This window comes from Macrobrachium nipponense, chromosome 18 (assembly GCF_015104395.2).
Source record: "Macrobrachium nipponense isolate FS-2020 chromosome 18, ASM1510439v2, whole genome shotgun sequence".
Classification (NCBI taxonomy): Eukaryota; Metazoa; Arthropoda; class Malacostraca; order Decapoda; family Palaemonidae; genus Macrobrachium; species Macrobrachium nipponense.
The window spans coordinates 41,671,428-41,689,540 of NC_087211.1; the positions used below are offsets into that span (position 1 = coordinate 41,671,428).

At 41.4% G+C, this 18,113-nt stretch overlaps 1 long non-coding RNA gene across 2 annotated transcripts in view; it reads right to left on the bottom strand.

The window, feature by feature from the left end:
- The window catches only part of LOC135196748 (uncharacterized), a 475,624-nt gene extending 460,033 nt beyond the window's left edge, over window positions 1–15,591 (bottom strand). The window contains exon 1 of one of the 2 annotated variants that reach the window (XR_010310452.1): window positions 15,189–15,591. This is a non-coding gene — a long non-coding RNA (uncharacterized LOC135196748). The remainder of the gene's footprint in view (window positions 1–15,188) is intronic. The other variant, XR_010310451.1, reaches the window with a different exon arrangement.
- Between the last annotated feature and the right edge of the window lie 2,522 nt (window positions 15,592–18,113).

Genomic DNA, 18,113 nt, shown 5'->3' on the forward strand with positions numbered 1-18,113 from the left:
GTAATGTACACATGGTGGAGTATTTTAATTGCACAGTAGATTTTAATTTTTGCCAAAACATGTGTGGCAATTCTTCCTGTTCTCCTAAATAATGTCTACATAAAATAATGAAAAATACAAGCTAAAAAAAAAAAAAAAAAAAAAAAAAAAAAAAAAAAAAACAAAAAAAAAAAAAAAAAAAAAAAAAAAAAAAAAAAAAAATCTCCCTTACCCAATACACAATAAGGTTGGTAACCTATATATACCATAAACTACCGTAAAACACAGATAACACATTTTTTTACTAGTGTGTCTATACACAATAAATATACACTTGAAAAATAAACTAGGACTTTTTTACCTTTTTCCCAAAACTGCATACAAAGGCCTGACTTTTAGAAATTTTCAAGGTGAGGATACTCTAACAATATGCATTCTGTTTTGAAATCATTGTTTGCCACATTTCTTGAATGCCTTCAACAAATTCAAATGACCTGGGAATGCATTATGGTCATTAGTGGGATTCTCCATAATCTCGATAAGATGTTGAGGACCATGCTCATGAGTTTATACAAATGATCTCATTGTGATGTAGGCTTGTCTTCATCATCATCTTCAAGGGCTTTCTCCACAATGTCACCAGCAGCAACTGCAGCAGCTATCATGCTGGAAGCCAGGATTGCCCACCATTGTCACCAACTACTTCCATGTATCATCCTCAAGTATGCTGTTGCCTCAGTTTCCGAGTCAGGCATGAAAGTCTTCCATGTCAAAGCCTGGAAGGGCAATAGTAGCCTCTTTCCATTCAGAATACTGTTTTAAGCATTCTATGGGCCTGTATGGTGACATCCATCCAAGCATCTGCTGAGTTGTAGATGGCAGATTTCAGTGAATACTTTCCAGATTCATCCGAGTTTGTTCCCCTCAAGTATCCAAGCCACAATGCCAGCCAACTGGGTTGTGGTAGGATGCACAAAAACATTGTCCAATTGTCCAACAAGAAGAAAAACCTTTGCCCAAGGTCTAACACTTCCAAGGTTATCGGTCTGATGAAGGACAACATCCTTACAAAAGGTTATGGAAGCAATCCATCAACCCACATGAAGAACACATGGTTGCTCTCCACATCCAACTATGATTGGTTTCCAACGATGCCCATCAGAATGATTAGCCCAAAGAAAGCAGACATGTGTTGCTTTGGTAGTTTTCTAAAAGCAAATTCTTTTCCTTCTCATAACTAAAGTGTTAGTGGGCAAGGAACAACAGAATAGACCAGTTTCGTTAGGATTGTAGATTTGGTTTCAAACAAGGCCTCTTTCTCATAGTCTTTCAACATCTCCTGAAATTTCACTATTCCCTCCTCGGAAGCATCCAAAGCTTGTTAGAAAGCCCATGTCAAATCCAGAACCAAAACAGACAACCTACAGACACCTTAAAATCCATAACTCCATGCTGACCTACAAACTTCATTGCAGCAGCTTACAATTGAGAACCACACATGTACACTGGATGCCCCTTGCTGTTGAAATCAGATCAAGGTTTGTTCAATTTTCTCATGGTAAGTTTTGCCATAACACTGCGGGCCCAATTATTGCACGCCTTCTTCCCAATGTCTGTCATGTACTTCTTCAGTCTGCTCTTGGCTTCTTCAATGTCCTGCTAGGTAGACTGGGTAATGCCATCCATGGCATGTATCATTGACCATCTGGCTTCACTTCACCTGATGATTTCCAGCTGTTTCTGAGATGCTAACACCTTCCTGGGGCTCTTAGGTGGAGCCTAACATCCTACACAGCACCACACACAACATAAACAGCAGTTGCAAAGCTGATGGCACCACAACTGAAGCCACTTGTTGATGGGGAAAGCATTGTGACAAAAGCACATAACAACCCTTATGATCATGAATAGCAAGGACTGGTGCTCAACTGGACATCAGAGCAAAGCGCACTTTGCTACAAAAGTGCAATGATACTTTTCAAATTAAGCCAATTACAGAAGGTTCTATAATGTTAACATGTAGATCTCTATCAGCCATTCATAAGCAAAAACATAAAGATGTGTTATGATGTAATGAGTTTTGCTAATAATGCAAAAGTGACAAAAAAAACTAAGTACTTTCGTACCCTTGCACCTTCTACCATACATTATTGTATAGATGATGTGTCTGTTTCAGCCCATTAATAGCAATATACAAAGTGAAGAGTAATGATGTATCAAGTGATGCAGTGCTTTTGAACCAATAACAGTCATGAAAGCTCTCAAGAAATCCTACCATACTTTAAACCTGGAACAGTCTTTGATGGATATGGTTTCTATTAGGTATTGTCTTCCAAAAGAGACCTGTTTCACTACAAATGAACTCCTGCCTGGGATCACAGCCTCCAGCTATGATGAGTTTCTTCAGTGGGAAATGTGTTGGCAGCCTCTTTGTCAGCAGAAGCTACTTCTCCTGTAAATTTGGTGTTTTCAAGTTAAATCAACTTAACCAATCTGTACCCATTGCAAATGGTTTAGTTGCGCTTTGATATCAACCTTATTACTTAACTGCTCATATAAGGATAAGGAATTCTGCCTTAGAATGTTTCTGCCGATAGGGCCCCTCTTATTTGTTGTCCTCTATCAACAAACTCAGTGCTTTTTCCATCTTTTTCAACACTATCTCACATTATGGAACTCAATTATCCCCTTGCAGGTACAGTAACAAACCTTTCATGAAAGCTTTTTGTGTTTGATTTTTTATTAGAAATGTTGATTTGTTTTTCTTCAATTTCCTAAGAATCTCGGCATAAGATTTTACTTCTATTTTACTTTTTCTTATGAAGTAGGCCCATCTAAGGGCCTCTTTGGCTTGCTCTCACAATCAATAGAAATGGTTTCAGCATGGTCTGTAGCACTGCACAGATTCAGTAAAGCTCCTTTGTAGCAAAGAAGCGATGGATGAATGATACAGTACTCTACAAGAGCAGGATACACTGAATGTTGAGCGCAATGCTACAGTGGCACACAATTGGGGAGACAAAGGTTGTTGGTATAGTGTGTGCAATTTGAACTTCATTTAAAAATTGTTCTTCCCAATACCTAAGTATGGGCTGGTAAATCTGTAGATAATGGGGTCCAGCTATACTAAATGTGAGGAAGGGGAAGGCATAATTGTGTGAAAAGTTTCATAAGGTGATGCTAGTGTACATAGAGACACTCAATACATACTAAAAAAAAAATTAACTGCATACAGTACAGCACAACTATGAATTAAATATGTCTATAAAAATCCAATATTACTGTAATTAGTAATTATACAGTACTGATGAGCAAGATCACCTTGAAAACATAATACAAACAGCAATTCATTAAATGCATATTGATACACACCAAATTGTTTCAGACAAGGTTCAGTAAGTTTTGCTTAATACCTTGAAGATGCCACAGCCCAATCTGGATGTAGTGACTAAGGTCTTCTTAGTCAATAGAGTCAGAACTGCCAATTCCATTGGTATATATAATGGAGTAAACAACAATGTTTCACACTCACAGGGTTGTGGAGGTTGTAGGCTGAGGCAACCAAACTTCTTAACCCACAAATCTAAAACATTCAGAGCACATGCTTACACAATGTAACCAAAATGCAGAGCACATTCACTTTTTACAGAAAAAATTTATGAAAAGAACTGCTGTTATACAATTTTAATTTAATCGAATTCCTATTTTCTTAGTACACAAAACGAATGACCACAGACCATGAAATCACAGCAGGTCCTCAAAAAAAGTAACAAAAAAACATGGCAAAATCGCGTTAAAAAAAAAAATTTCATGTAAGGAAGTTTTATTTGATTAACGATGATTTGCAGTAGTGCGCTTACCTATTCTGAAATACAGTAGTTAACTATACATCCCTGAAATTCTGAACACATTGTGTCAGATGACCAGTGAGACTTTCACTTTTAAAAGCTTTAACAATATACAGTGAGTATATTACATACATGTAGCTATACTGTAACACTGCAGTTAAAACTTGTAACATACATGAAAAATAACCTCACATACAGTAGTACTTTATTTGCAAATGCAAAAACACAAGAAGTCACTTCGATACAAAGCACAGGTCTCTTATGGAAAGAAAATATGCAAAATGACTGATTCCAGTGCACTCAGTCTAGAGAGGAAGAGTCCAATAAATCTAGTGTACTTTCCAAATTATTTTGGTGGGTACGAAATACTCGTACATGGAAAAAGAAGCTTTAATCTAATGCCATACCTTATTACTCTGCTTATTCAATAGTGTGCATTGCAGTATCTATAGCATTGTTGTTTTTTATGATTAAGCTAGCACTGTCCCATTACAGGCTTTTGTTCATAGAGCAGCCTGTAACACTATATTGGTGTATATATTGTGTGTACAGTAGACTAGAGTAAAAAGTTAAGAAAACATGTAGCTGCCTTTAGAGGGTACTAAAACAAAAAATGGTCATGTGCCCTATACAAATCTTTTTACATCATTCTTAATTCTACAAAGGTTAATATGTTCGTTTAATTAACTTCAGGAATTCATACTCTGTAACTGTGCAATAATGATATTCCTTATTTCTAATACAATATTTCTTAATTTGGTGTTTAGCTTTTCCATTTCTGTTAAAAAACTGCTGTAAATACCTAATACAATACCATCAAAAATGATATTGTTAGTATACAATAAAGTTTTGTACATACTTACCCGGCAGATATATACTTAGCTTATGTCTCTGACGTCCCAACAGAATTCAAAACTCGCGGCACACGCTACAGGTAGGTCAGGTGATCACCCTCTCTCCCGCCGCTGGGTGGCGGGAATAGGAACCATTCCCCGTTTTCCAGACCAGATCTCTTACACCTATCTCCTGAGGGGAGGATGGGTGGGCCATTCATCGTATATATCTGCCAGGTAAGTATGTACAAAACTTTATTGTATACGTACTAACTATCATTTTTGTACATGCAACTTCCCCGGCAGATATATACTTAGCTGATTGACACCCTTGGTGGCGGGTAAGAGATAGTTACTCAATATAAATAACAATAAAAACAGGGACGGAAACAACATCTGTTGTAGGTCATATATATAAACTTATTAAAACCTTGGGTTCCTACCTTATTGGGCAGAAGACTTCATGATTACTGTCTATGAGTCTGCTTGCCTCAAGAGTTTCAGTGGGGATGAGACCTGACACTGATAGCTCTTCTGGATCGTGTAAATGGGGGCGAGCCCGCTTACTTGACAGAGCCTTGTCTTGGATCATACCAATGGGGGCTGACCCACCCACTTACATGGTATAGCCTTCACCTTTGTCATATCAACGGGGACTAACCCTCTTACATGACAGAGCCTAGGTCCAAATCACTAACAAGGAGCACGAAAAACCAATCCCGACCACCTGACCACACTGCATTTGTCAACACTACGATTTGAAAGGAGCATTCCCAAGACCCCTTCCAATCGACCATAAAAACACCCACACCAAAAAAAGTTTAAAATTACTAACTTAACTAACTATAAAGGATTAGGTTCAGCTCCTTGCCCCAGCAACGAATCCGCAGACACGAACAGTCAGAGAGAGAAGCACTTATCATAAGTGACTCGCACGTCTCTTAAGTAATTTGATGCAAAAACCGAATTGCACCTCCAATAGGTGGATTCGACAAGAGTCTGTATCGACATATTCCTATGATACGCTAAAGAGGTAGCTACAGCTCTGACCTCATGTGCTTTGACTCTTAGAAGCCTTAAATGTTCCTCTTCACAGGAAGCATGCGCTTCTTTGATAAAGTCTTTAATAAAATACGCTTGAGCATTCTTAGAAATCATCCTCTTAGGATTTCTTACGGACCAAAGGCTATCCACATTTCCACCAAGTAGCTTCTTCTTCCTATCTAGGTAGAACTTGAGGATCCTGACTGGGCACAATGTCCTCTCTAAGTCTCTTCCTACCAAAGAGGACAGTCCCTTAATCTCAAGTCTTTGGCCATGGTTTAGAAGGATTTTCGTTCTTTGCTAAAAACAGGGGATTAAAGGAGCATACTGCAGAATCTTCCTTAAAGCCCACAGTTCCTTCTAAAGCCTGAAGTTCACTAACTCTCTTAGCAGAGGCTAGTGCAGAGAGGAAGAGAGACTTTTAGTCAAGTCTCTGAATGAGGAATTTTGAGGAGGTTCGAATTTCTCGACATTAAATATCTAAGAACCAACATCCAGGTTCCAACTAGGTGGTCTTATAGTCTTGGACTTCGAGGTTTTCAAAGGACCTTAACAAGTCATGCAGATCCTTGTCCTCCGAGATATTAAGGCCTCTATGTCTAAAAACAGATGAGAGGATGCTTTTATATCCCCTTATTGTGGTAACGGCCAGATTGCATTTCTCCCTCAAATAAAGGAGAAAATCTGCTATTTCAGTTACAGAGGTACTGGAAGAGGATACTTTCTGGGACCTGGCCCATCTTCGGAACACCTCCCACTTCGACTGGTACACGCGAAGAGTTGAAGGTCTTCTGGCTCTAGCAATTGCCTTTGCAGCCTTGCGTGAAAACCCCCTCGCTCTGACAAGTCCTTCGACAGTCTGAAGGCAGTCAGACTGAGAGCGGGGAGGTTTTTGTGGTATCTGTCGAAGTGGGGCTGTCTGAGAAGATCTTCCGCAGTGGAAGGCCCTCGGGAAATCTAATCATCCAATTCAGCAGTACCTCGGTGTACCAATCTTTGGGCTGGCCAGAATGGGGCGATGAGGGTCAGTTTTTGGCTCCCTCTGTCGAAACTAACTTCCTTACCACCTCTCCTATTATCTTGAAAGGAGGAAAAGCGTACCCGTCGATCCCTTCCAATCCAGCAAGGAGACCATCCACTGCAACTGCCTTTGGATCTGAAATCTGAGAGCAGTAGTTCTCCAACCTCGCATTCCAATTCGTTGCGAACAGGTCGATATTGGGTCTCCCCCAGAGGTCCCAAATCTCGTTGCACACTTCTGAATGCAGAGTCCATTCCGTGGAAAGGACCTGTCTCTTCTGCTCAGAAGATCTGCTCTCACGTTCTTTCCCCCTGGATGAACCTGGTTAGAAGAGTTATTCGCCGTTCCTCGGTCCAAAGAAGAAGCTCCTTTGCTTTCTCGAACAGGGAGAAGGGGTGAGTCCCTCCCTGTTCCTTATATAGGCTAGAGCTGTCGTGTGTCCGAAATTCACTTGCAACACGGCACCCAATACTTGAGGTTCGAAGTGAACGAGAGCTAGATGGACTGCCGCTAGTTCCTTCTTGTTGATATGCCAGGACACCTGTTCCCCACTCATTTTTTCCTGGTGCTTGACACTTCTCTCGAGCCTAGAGTCGCTCCCCATCCTTTTTCCAAGGCGTCTGTAATAACACTAGGCGAGGGCTCGACAACTGAAGGGAGAGCCCTTGATTCAATCTGTTTGGCTCTAACCACCAACTGAGGTCCTCCTTTATGCTCTTTGAGAGCTGCAAGGAGTCCGAAAGCTCTTGGTGCTTCTGATCCCATTCTCTCTGAGGAAGAATTGTAGGGGTCTTAAGTGTAGCCTCCCTAGAGAAACGAAGCTGTTCCAACGAGGAAAGGGTCCCCAGAAGACCTCATCCATTCCCTCGCGGAACATTGTTCTTTCTCTAGGAAGGTCGTCACTTTCTGTAAACATCTCTCCTGTCGTTCCTTTGATGGATACACACGAAAACCCCGAGAATCCATCAGAATCCCCAGATAGACAATGCTTTGCTGGGGATTCATCTGGGACTTCCCGAGGTTTAGTAACAGTCCCAGGGACTGAACTAGGTCCAGTGTTAATTTCAAGTCCTCCAGACATCGATCTTTTGATTGGGCCCGGACCAGCCAATCGTCGAGATACGAGATTCTTACTCCTTCGATATGAGCCAATGAGCGACATTCCTCAATAAGACCCTCCCGTGAACACCTGAGGGGGGCCGTGGCAAGACCAAGCATAGGGCTCGAAATTGAAAAAACTTTGCCCTGTACCATGAATCTTAGGTACCTCCTGGACGAGGGATGAAAAGGTACATGAAAATAGGCATCCTGAAGGTCCAGGGACACCATCCAATCCCCTGGACGAAGAGCTGCAAGAACGGAGGAAGTCGTCCTCCATCGTGAACTTTCGTCTTGACAATGAAGCAATTCAGGGCACTTACGTCCAGGACTGGTCTCCACTCTCCTGAGCTTTGGTACAAGAAAAAAGACTGTTGTAGAACCCCTGGAGATTGAAGGTCTTGAATCCTTTCTATCGCCTCTTTGTCCATCATTTCTTCTACTAGTTGTAGCAGGGCCTGGGTTCTTTAAAGAAAGAATCTCGTATCTTGCTGTTAAACTCCCTTGGAGTTGTTGTTAAGGGAGGCTTCTCCCTGAAGGGGATAAGGTCCTCTCTCGAGGATAGAGAGGGACCAGTGTCCGCCCTCTCTGAGCCCAGACTTTCGCAAACTTTCAGCAGTCTGGCTCCTACTGTAGTCTGGAGGACTACTTTCTCATTGTGGTTTAAGGGAAGGGCTTGCGTGCTGATCTTCCTCTCTTAACCGGTCTCCTACTCCTAAGAGAGGGTCTAGCCGTCGTTCTCTCGAAAGGGCTGCTGAAAAGCAGGCTTCTCTCTTTTAGCCAAAGGGACTGCTGGTTTTAGTCTTTTCGCCGACTGCGCAAGCAGATCCTGAGTAGCCTTTTCGGATAAAGACTTAGATATATCTCTCACTGTCTCTTGTGGAAACAGGTGACTAGACAGGGGCGAATAAAGCCGGGAGGATCTCTGTAGAGGAGACACCAATTTCGTCTAAAAGAACTGTAGACAGATCTCTTTTAAGTACTGCCGATCCAAAGAGAGAAGCCACCTCCGTAGATCCATCCATCAAGGCCTTATCCAGACAAGAAAGTACACTCGTTAAAAAACTTCCATCGAAACAAAGTCTGGATCCTGTGCTATCTTGGCCAGGGGCTCCCAAGCCCAATCCTAAAATTAAAGACCTCAAGTGTGCGAAATAGACCCTTAAGTAAATGGTCCATTTCGCACATTCCCCATGAGGCCTTTGCCGAATGAAGAGAGCGTCTTCTAGACGAATCCACTAACGCTGAAAAATCAGCATCAGCTGAAGAAGGGAGGCCCAATCCCATTGGCTCTTTTGTGTCATACCAGACACCTGGCTTACCTGCCAACTTCGAAGGAGGGCAGGAAAAAACCGTCTTGCCCGCTTCTTTTTTAGAGAGGAGCCAGTTCTCCAAGCTCTTGATGGCTTTCTTCATCGAAAGGGTCTGATTCATTTTCACGAACGAACCGAGGACTTGGAAAGCTTAGTGCTTGAAAGCAGTGATCCCGGCGAGGAAGGAGGATCTGCAGGACGAAGAGAGTCACCGAACTCTTGAAGAAGCAGGGCTGCCAGTCTCTTGTAATCCGAGACGCCCGCATCTACAGGAAGTTCCTCCTCAGATACCTCTTCAAAAGGTAGCATTAGGAGAAGAATGCCTCTTCGGAGAAGGAGTCCTAGAAGGAGAAGCGCTCTTTTTCCTTCGAAGGAAGTTTGGTAGAGAAGGAAGACCACTCCCCAAAGAGATCCTATTGCCTGAAGAACAGTTTCTACTGGAAGGGGCCTCGCAGAAGAAGAATGCCTGCTTCTTCTCAAAAGTTTCTTGCTGCCTGAGAGGGGAAGAGCTCGCACCTTTACAGGAAACTCTATACGGAGTAGGGCGAGAATCCCGTAACAGGCTCTTTTCAGGCTCTTGGCGCCTGTGAGGAGAGGCGCTAGCGTCACGTCGGCAGCGTTTATCAGGCGCTACGCGCCTTGGGTTAGAAAAACGTCTGCTCTCATCCTGGCTCCTGCCAGGAGAGGGGTTTACTTCCTTCCGAAGATTCTTGTGAGAAGGCAAACTCGTAACTCCTAAGGAAAGCCATAACAGGAGTAGGGCATACAGAACCCATCATGCTCTTTTCAGGCTCCTGGCGTCTGCGTGGAGAGACGCTAGCGTCCCGTTCTGGGCGCCTGGAAGGAGTAAAACGCCAGGTTGAAGAATACCGTTTAAACAATCACGATGGCGCCTGCTAGGAGAGGCGCAAAATCAAAATCTCTCCGAGAACGTCTGGGGGGCGAGATTCCTTCTTCTCTCTCTCTGCGTCCCCGTGAATAACGGAGATTATCTTGTTCCTTAAGATAGCAAGGAGAGGCGCTTCTATCTCTCAGAGAACGCCTATAAGGAGAAGAACATTCTTTACTCCTACGAAAGGATAGACTATCCTTGTCAGGAGAGGGGCTTGTGCCCTTATTCAGGCGTCTAGATGAATGCGGGATCCTACTAGAAGAATCTCTTCTGGTCGGAGTAGTAGATCGTTCTCGAAAGGGAGAGGCGTATAGCAACGATCTTGTTGGGGAGTAGCGCCTTCCAGGAGAGAGACGCCTACCAGAGTCCGAACGCCGACTTGACGACCGTCTCTTAAGAGTGTTCTTTACTGGAAGAGACGTCCTTCCTGCGAGAAGGCTCCTTAGACAGCGAGCCTACTAACGAGGATAGCTGCTCCTGCAGTCCTACCAAGAACTTCTTTGTAGAAGCACGAATTCCTTCCGGAGAAGAACCAGGAGACTTCATCGCTCTCTTCTTCTGAGCGGGAGAATACTCCGGAAAAGGCTCTGGGCTGGAGTCTAATGCGTCTCCTGCAGGCGCCTTCCAGGCTCTCTTCAGAGGGCGCGACTTAGACGCCACTTCCTAGGGACGCTTTGTCTATAGCTGTCCAAGGCAGCCTGGGACGAGTCTACAGGGCCTGCCGAAGGGACGCCTGACCGTTGGGAATACTCTACATCCCCCTTGCGGCTTTCGACATTCCTCCTCCCTTGGTCATGGGAGTCTGAAAGAGGTCCTAGGCCTAGGAGCAATGCGGAGTCGGTCAGACGCCCCCCTCCACTACACTGGGGACACTGTACACTTCACTGCACACTTCACTCTTACCTTCCATTTCTCGTAATTGCCTTTGCAAATTACGGATCGACGCTTCCATTGCAGCTTTCTCCGATCGAGACGAATCTACGATTTCGCTGCGGGGAAGGAGCTGAACCTGCGTTAGCAGTAGGAGAAATTACATTGGAAATAGAAGATTGTCCTGATCCAAAGAGCAGGACCTACTTGAACTTTTTAGCAGCTTCCTAATTCTATCTTTCTCCAACTTATTTACATACGCAGTCAAACTCTTCCATTGCACTTCAGTCAAACTCAAACATTCGTCACATGTGTTACTAACTGAGCATCATTCCCCCTACATTTAAACACAAATAGTGTGAGGGTCCACCGAAGCTTTCGGCAGTCTCACCTTACATCCTTCTTTCACACAAACTCTAAAACGAGTTTTCAGGCACAACATCAGCCATAATGAGAATCCTAAGCAAATCCAAATAACGGTCCAAATCAGCATATACCAAAGCCAAAGAAAGAATACTTCACCAAACAATCCTTAGCAAAGCAAGCAGAATTCCGTGCAGGAGGAACTAACAACGATGTTGTTAGCACCGGCGACAGAAAAAATCTGGTCTGAAAACGGGAATGGTTCCTATTCCCGCCACCCAGCGGCGGGAGAGGGTGATCCCCTGACCTACCTGTAGAGTGTGCCGCGAGTTTTGAATTCTGTCGGGACGTCAGAGACATAAGCTAAGTATATATCTGCCGGGGAAGTTGCATGTACAAAATCTTAAAATATATCACTTAACCAGCAGCAGATCCCTCCAACTGCAAACACTTTAGTACTGCTGGCCCAGGAAATTCCCGACGCAAAACAGCTGTTAAAAAATTTCAGCTAATTAAACTTTATATCAATAAACTTGAAAATGCATAAGGGAAAATATTTTTAAAATAATGAACTGAAAACTAAATAATCTAAGTGCTGTAGCATCTAAAGCCAAAGTACCTGATACAATAATACAAATACTAAATGTAAATAAACCAAATCAAAGCTTTCAACGCCATGTTATTTTTGCTAATTTTTTTGCTTTAAAAATGTTGCTAGTGAAAACTGGGGATGCATCACCAACCAACCAAATACATCTCCATCTATATGTTAGGTATGGTTGGGGAATCTTTGCTAAATGTCAGGCTGAACTCCTGGTATGTTAGATTGGGGAATCACAGTTAAGAAGTTATGCTCTGGTTTCGCTGTTCTTAACAATGGTACCATATTCCAGACTATGCTTGGGTGTTTTTGAAAGGGCATAGTAGGTTGTAGCTACAGTACGTTGGGCTAGGTGGTGTGTTGTGGCTAGAGTATGGCTACAATACCTAAAATCTATGCTCAGTTAAGGTGTCCCTACATCATCCATATTTCAAACCAGATTAGAATGTCCCTGTGAGATAATAGGTCTTGACAACTACATGTCAGCTTATTAACAATATCATTTAGCAATTACCTACCAAAACCACCATACCTCAGTCAAAATTAAGAGATTATTGCAGATTTCTTTTTTAAAAGTAATTATTAAATTCTATTTACAAGACGGATGCCAATTTTTGGCTAGGTTAGAGAATTCCTGCTGCAATAAAGGCTGAAATACTGGGATGTTTGATTAACTTAGGGAATCCCTGTAACTGGTTAAGCTGTTGCACCCATGTGCTTTTAACTAGGTTAAGACTGTGGAGCCTGTAAGGTTAGCTAAATTACAGCACACCTACAAGTGTCCATTGAGAAGCATCTTGCTTGTGTCCATTGAGAAGCTACGTTGCTGCATTGTATATAATAAGGCTTGCTTAGGTTACAATGTGTAAGAAAAAATTAGTTAAAGTGGGGGCATTCCTGTTTAAGGTTAAATTGTGGCTTCCTAACTTATATTAGATTAGGTTGAGGTTTGAGATAGATACCATTATAGCACATTTCTCATATTAGATTTAGATCATGTAAATTGTTTAAAATGACTGTGAATCTCTACTGGTGAACCCCCACATTTCGCTGCCTAACTTCTTGAGGTGCTAAGTTCAAAAGGGATTGGACAAAATAGGAAAAATATAATTCTCAATTAAAAAATGCATAATTACTTTAATTGCCTTCAAATTACTCACGTTTCACATGAAACCTCCACTGTACTTGAAAGCCCCAGTCTAATTATCCAAAAACTAATTAAAAATTCTTTGAGAACTTAAGGATGCATCATGGACCCAGAACTTTCAGCAATCAGGGTAGGTATGTTGATAATCATTCCCAAATCATCCATCTATATTCAATTATACCAACGTTATAAGAACAAAAAAGCTAAATTTCAAAAGTTAAAATTTATACTAATAGGCGAAGATCTGTTATGGCTTCCATGGCGGTGAAGCACCACCCTTATGGCCATTCAAACTGTGGCACCTTGGTCTAGGTTACATTTCGATGTAGCCCTGTAATTACCACTGGGCTATTTTCTTGCTTTTGTTGCAAAGCTTTTCATTTCCTTGAGAATTTGGTCATTTTAAATGCGTATATTACAATTTCAATTTTACCCTTGATACTGTTTTCAACATGTACCACCATTGCTGTTGGCTAAAAAAAAAAAAAACTTTACTTTAGTTGTGCAGCCAGATTCCAGACAGTCGTCAACTGGAACAGGTTCTTCACACAAAAATGAACATGACCTAATCAGAGCTTACCTACCTAACCTAATCTGTCCCAGGGAATAAGACTTCTCATACTGTCACTAGCATAGACAACAAAATGTCATTTTATTGTGCTGATTACAACCACAATCTTGAGTAATATCAACAAATGTTACATATATATGCAAATATTGTTCAAATGCCAGCTGGGAAGGCTGGGAAAGATGTGGCTGCCATGTGAGTAACTAAATTGTTCTGGTCCCAAAGAGACGCATATCTGTAATTTTTGGGGGCTAATTTGGGTGTAAAAATGGATAATAGACATGAATTAAATAAACATTTTGAAGTAACAAAGTAAAGTTAAACTAAATAATGAGTGAAGTAAACAATTAAGGGAATAAAGCTTTGCACCTCATAAACCGTGTACTACTCGTGTGCTGCCCGTAACTGTGTTTGTGGAGTGCGCGCTTAGGAACCAGGAACCGCAGCGTGGTTAAAGTGCAATTTGGAGTGAATTAAGACCAAAATGTGTATAATTACTATCACACAAGCACTGTGGAGTTCCAACAAGCACTGTGGAGTTCCAGTTGTGATGGCAGTGAGGATAAAACCACCGATTACAAGGTAAAAATGAATTTCAGTTCAAACCATGACCCCGGGAATAAAAAGTTTCATACTTTCACTAATATAGGCAACAAAATGTTTTATTGTGCTGATTACAACTGCAACCCTGAAGTAAGATCAATAAATGTTTACATACATACGCCTAACATTTGTTCAAGTGAGTGCTGCGGAAAGAGGTGGTGGATTGTCTGTGGTTACGAACGGCAAGTCACGCGGCTGCCGCCTTATTGGATTTCAAAACTCTTGAAAACATTTTACGAAGAGCTTACATGCTTATTTTAGTTCGTATGGCGCTTTCATAAATCACATTTTGTGAAGAAACTTCAAACTTTTGAATGGTATGCTTAAAGATGTAATTGTATTCTTGTTTCACCAATCAAATATCGAGTGAATAAGTTTGTTTGTTTGTATGGTGTTTTTACGTTGCATGGAACCAGTGGTTATTCAGCAACGGGACCAACGCTTTACGTGACTTCCGAACCACGTCGAGAGTGAACTTGTATCACCAGAAATACACATCACTCACTGCTCAATGGAATGGCCGGGAATCGAATCTGTTTGTTCAAAATATAATGGGCAAAAGCCACACATCAAATATTCATTTATTACTATTCTGGTAAATGTTGATATAGGCCTATGATTAAAATCCCAAATCTCCTGTGGTAAGCCTAATAAGAAATCTAAAGAACTCTATTATAGAGTACATCCTTTCTAATCACAGCTACTAAATTATGGAAAAACGCTAGTACAAACTCCATTATCAATAACACACTGCATATTAATCTGAAATGACGCCCCCCCCCCTCCCGGCCCCCAAAGAAAAGAGCTTTAACCAAAGAGAATATCAAAAACACCTAGGCTATACGACACTGCCTAGGCTAAGCTATCAACCGCGAGCAAGGACTAAACATAAATCACTCAAACTCTACGACGACGCATCATAAGCAGAGAACTGTGTGTACATCGTCTAATTCATATCAAATCAATAGATATGAAAATTCTACTTTAAAATAATTGGGAAACACTTACATCACTTGTCTGCTACCTGAGCTGTCCTTTCCAACGTAGGCTTAATGGCAGCCGAGATCACAGGAAAACACACTGTTAAAACACGGATTTTGGGGAATCGTATCACCGTTAAAATCACGAGTCCGGTTTAGTTCGTTAACGCGAAACACTCAAAACACAAGCACAATTAAACTTTAATTAAATCACGCAATAATTATTAAATTACCGCCAATGTTATCCGATGTCAACAACTACGTTCTTTTCCGGCCACTCGAGACTCGAGTCAGTGACTGTTCAGAAGGTAGCCAACTTGCCAAGGACGCTGAGCATCTGAAAGAAGAAGAACTCTCCTCTAACCCTGTCATTTACATCATCTTGCAAAGGTTATTCTCTCATTTTAAATGCCTTCAAAACTGTAGTTAAAAATACGTTTTGCTAAGCTTCTGAACATCTACCTAGTCCTAGCCTGTGCGCGAGTGTCTACGTTATCATTTTCTAATGAAGCTCCAATTTATCTCAATCTTCACTCTAACACACACACACATGCACGCCGCTCATGCACATCTATAGTAAATATTCAATTTTTTGTCATGCTGAGGTTCGGCAACTTGGTAAAAACTCCATGTTGGGCCTAAACGTAGGCGGTATAGAATTTTAAGTGAAATTTTACATTAATAATATTCTTTTTTATAAACATTGTATGAACCGTCGAACGCACATGATTGTCCGCATATCCCTAATACAAATTTAATAATAATTCTCTTTAAGGTTTCTTATCCTCAATTACGGCTAAAGAGTCGACCAACTTATATCTAGAATCTTTCGTTCCGTTTTCAAAAAGGTACGACCACCAAGGACGCTATGGCTATGTAAAATACGCCCTCACTATACCTTGCTCCGTACAGACTGTTCCGGGGGCAAGAGCCTGTGTTTGCATAAAGCCAGCGTAATCAACAACAATATATCTTGCTGCCATAAAATATGTTATGAACTGGTACCATAAAATATCTCTCTCTCTCTCTCTCTCTCTCTCTCTCTCTCTCTCTCTCCTTTTTTGCCACTTGGTATAAACATTTGCAGCTTGTATCTCTGGAGCGTCTATTGTTCCGAAAATTGTGGTGGTAGAAAGTAAATGCAACATCACTATTTCTATGCCACATTTCGGGATGGTTAGTACCCAAAAATGTTATCTTATCATCACTATCTCCTACAGTTCTGCTTACTAGCGAGACAATAAAATCAACACTGGCACCTCCATAGGTGGAAAAAAGATGAAGGGAAATACAGATTCATCAAATCATGTTCAATACATCGGCTGCGGATATTTACTGCCAGCCCCACCCCATCCCAACGCCAACCGCCCCCCCCCCCACAAAAAAAAAAAAAAAAAAAAAAAAAAAAAAAAAAAAAAAAAGGCTGAGTTGTTTCTGGTAAGGTTCAGCAATGAGTCATTGTTACAGAACGGACTCTTGCTGCCTAATCACCCTGTATCTGTAGCTGCTAGGCAAACAATTATTTATGTGAAATAAATAAACGATCTAGTAATATAACTCTTTCACCTTATGAACCTTTACTGGATAACAGTCCGTGCACACTACGTAAGCATAGAACCAAAATCGTTATGGAACTACAAGCATTTCTATCGATCTGACTTCCATTTTTATAAAGATGATTGAAGACTATCTAAGCTTAAATTCTCGTAAATCTAAAGTCCTTATCATTTTGTTAACAGTAAGCTTGAGCAATACCTCCGAAATTTTGCACAAATTTTTATAAAGAAGGGGGGAATCAATATACTATATACAAACGACTATAAACATTTGAGGTTTGTGGGTAATCCCAATAAAAATCATATTATATATATATCTATATGTATATATATATATATATATATATATACTATATATATATATATATATATATATATACAAAAGACTATAAATAGATTTGCGTTTGTATATCCAATAACAATTATTTAACAGTCATTCATATATATTATATATAATATATATATATATATATATATATATCTTTGTATCAAGAAAACTGCAAAACTGCATTATTTTCTAGGCCAACCCATGAGAGACCGTCACAAGAGCCTTTTGGCAGTCCGGAACGGCGGGATCACAAAGAGCGAACAGGACTGACCGCCCATCTACACAGATCCATCCAGACGAGGCGGTCATTTTTATGCCATCTCGAATTCTTCGGCAACATTCTTTGCAAGCTGGAGAGGGGTGGATTAGATTTCAACATTCCAGCACAGAGATGCAGGTAACGTCTACCTGCCGAGAAGACTTTAAAAGGCTTATACAAAGACTTGAAAGGACTTTGAAAAGTACTCCGGAGGAGCTCAGTCCGAAGTCGTTGTATTGTAAACAAACCATAAAATGTTTATCTCGCTTCACTGGCAAAGCCACACACAACCTTTGACTTCCTTTCACACTGCGCTTTATTATTCCTTTCCTCCTTTTCGCGAGATCCTTTATTTCCGTCCTCCCTCCTCTCATTCTCAACGAAAGGCGAGGAGGCGAAGGATCTCCTAGGAACTCAAATGAAGGAAGAGCGGGGAATCCTTTCTTCGCCTTATCTATACCCGAGTAGCTACGCAGTCGAAATAGGATACCCCGACTGCCTCTGAGGACACCTCCCATACACGTTCTGGAACTCTCAGGGAATCACCTGACGGCGCCTCCCCGGTGTTGCCGAGTGAAAATAAAAATGTGGAGGGAGATGAAGGGGGAGCGGGGGGAGGAGGAGGAGACAGAGGCAAGAAAGACACGAGGAGAAGGAATGGGATACAGAAATTGCAAAAGAATAAATAAGTGACAGGGTAACAGAAGGTAGAAGTTGGGTGGAAGAGAAGGAGGAAGATTTGTAGGAAAATAGCATAGCAGAGCGCGAGGAGAGAAACAGTTGAGTTGCAAAAAAAAGACAATGGCTGAA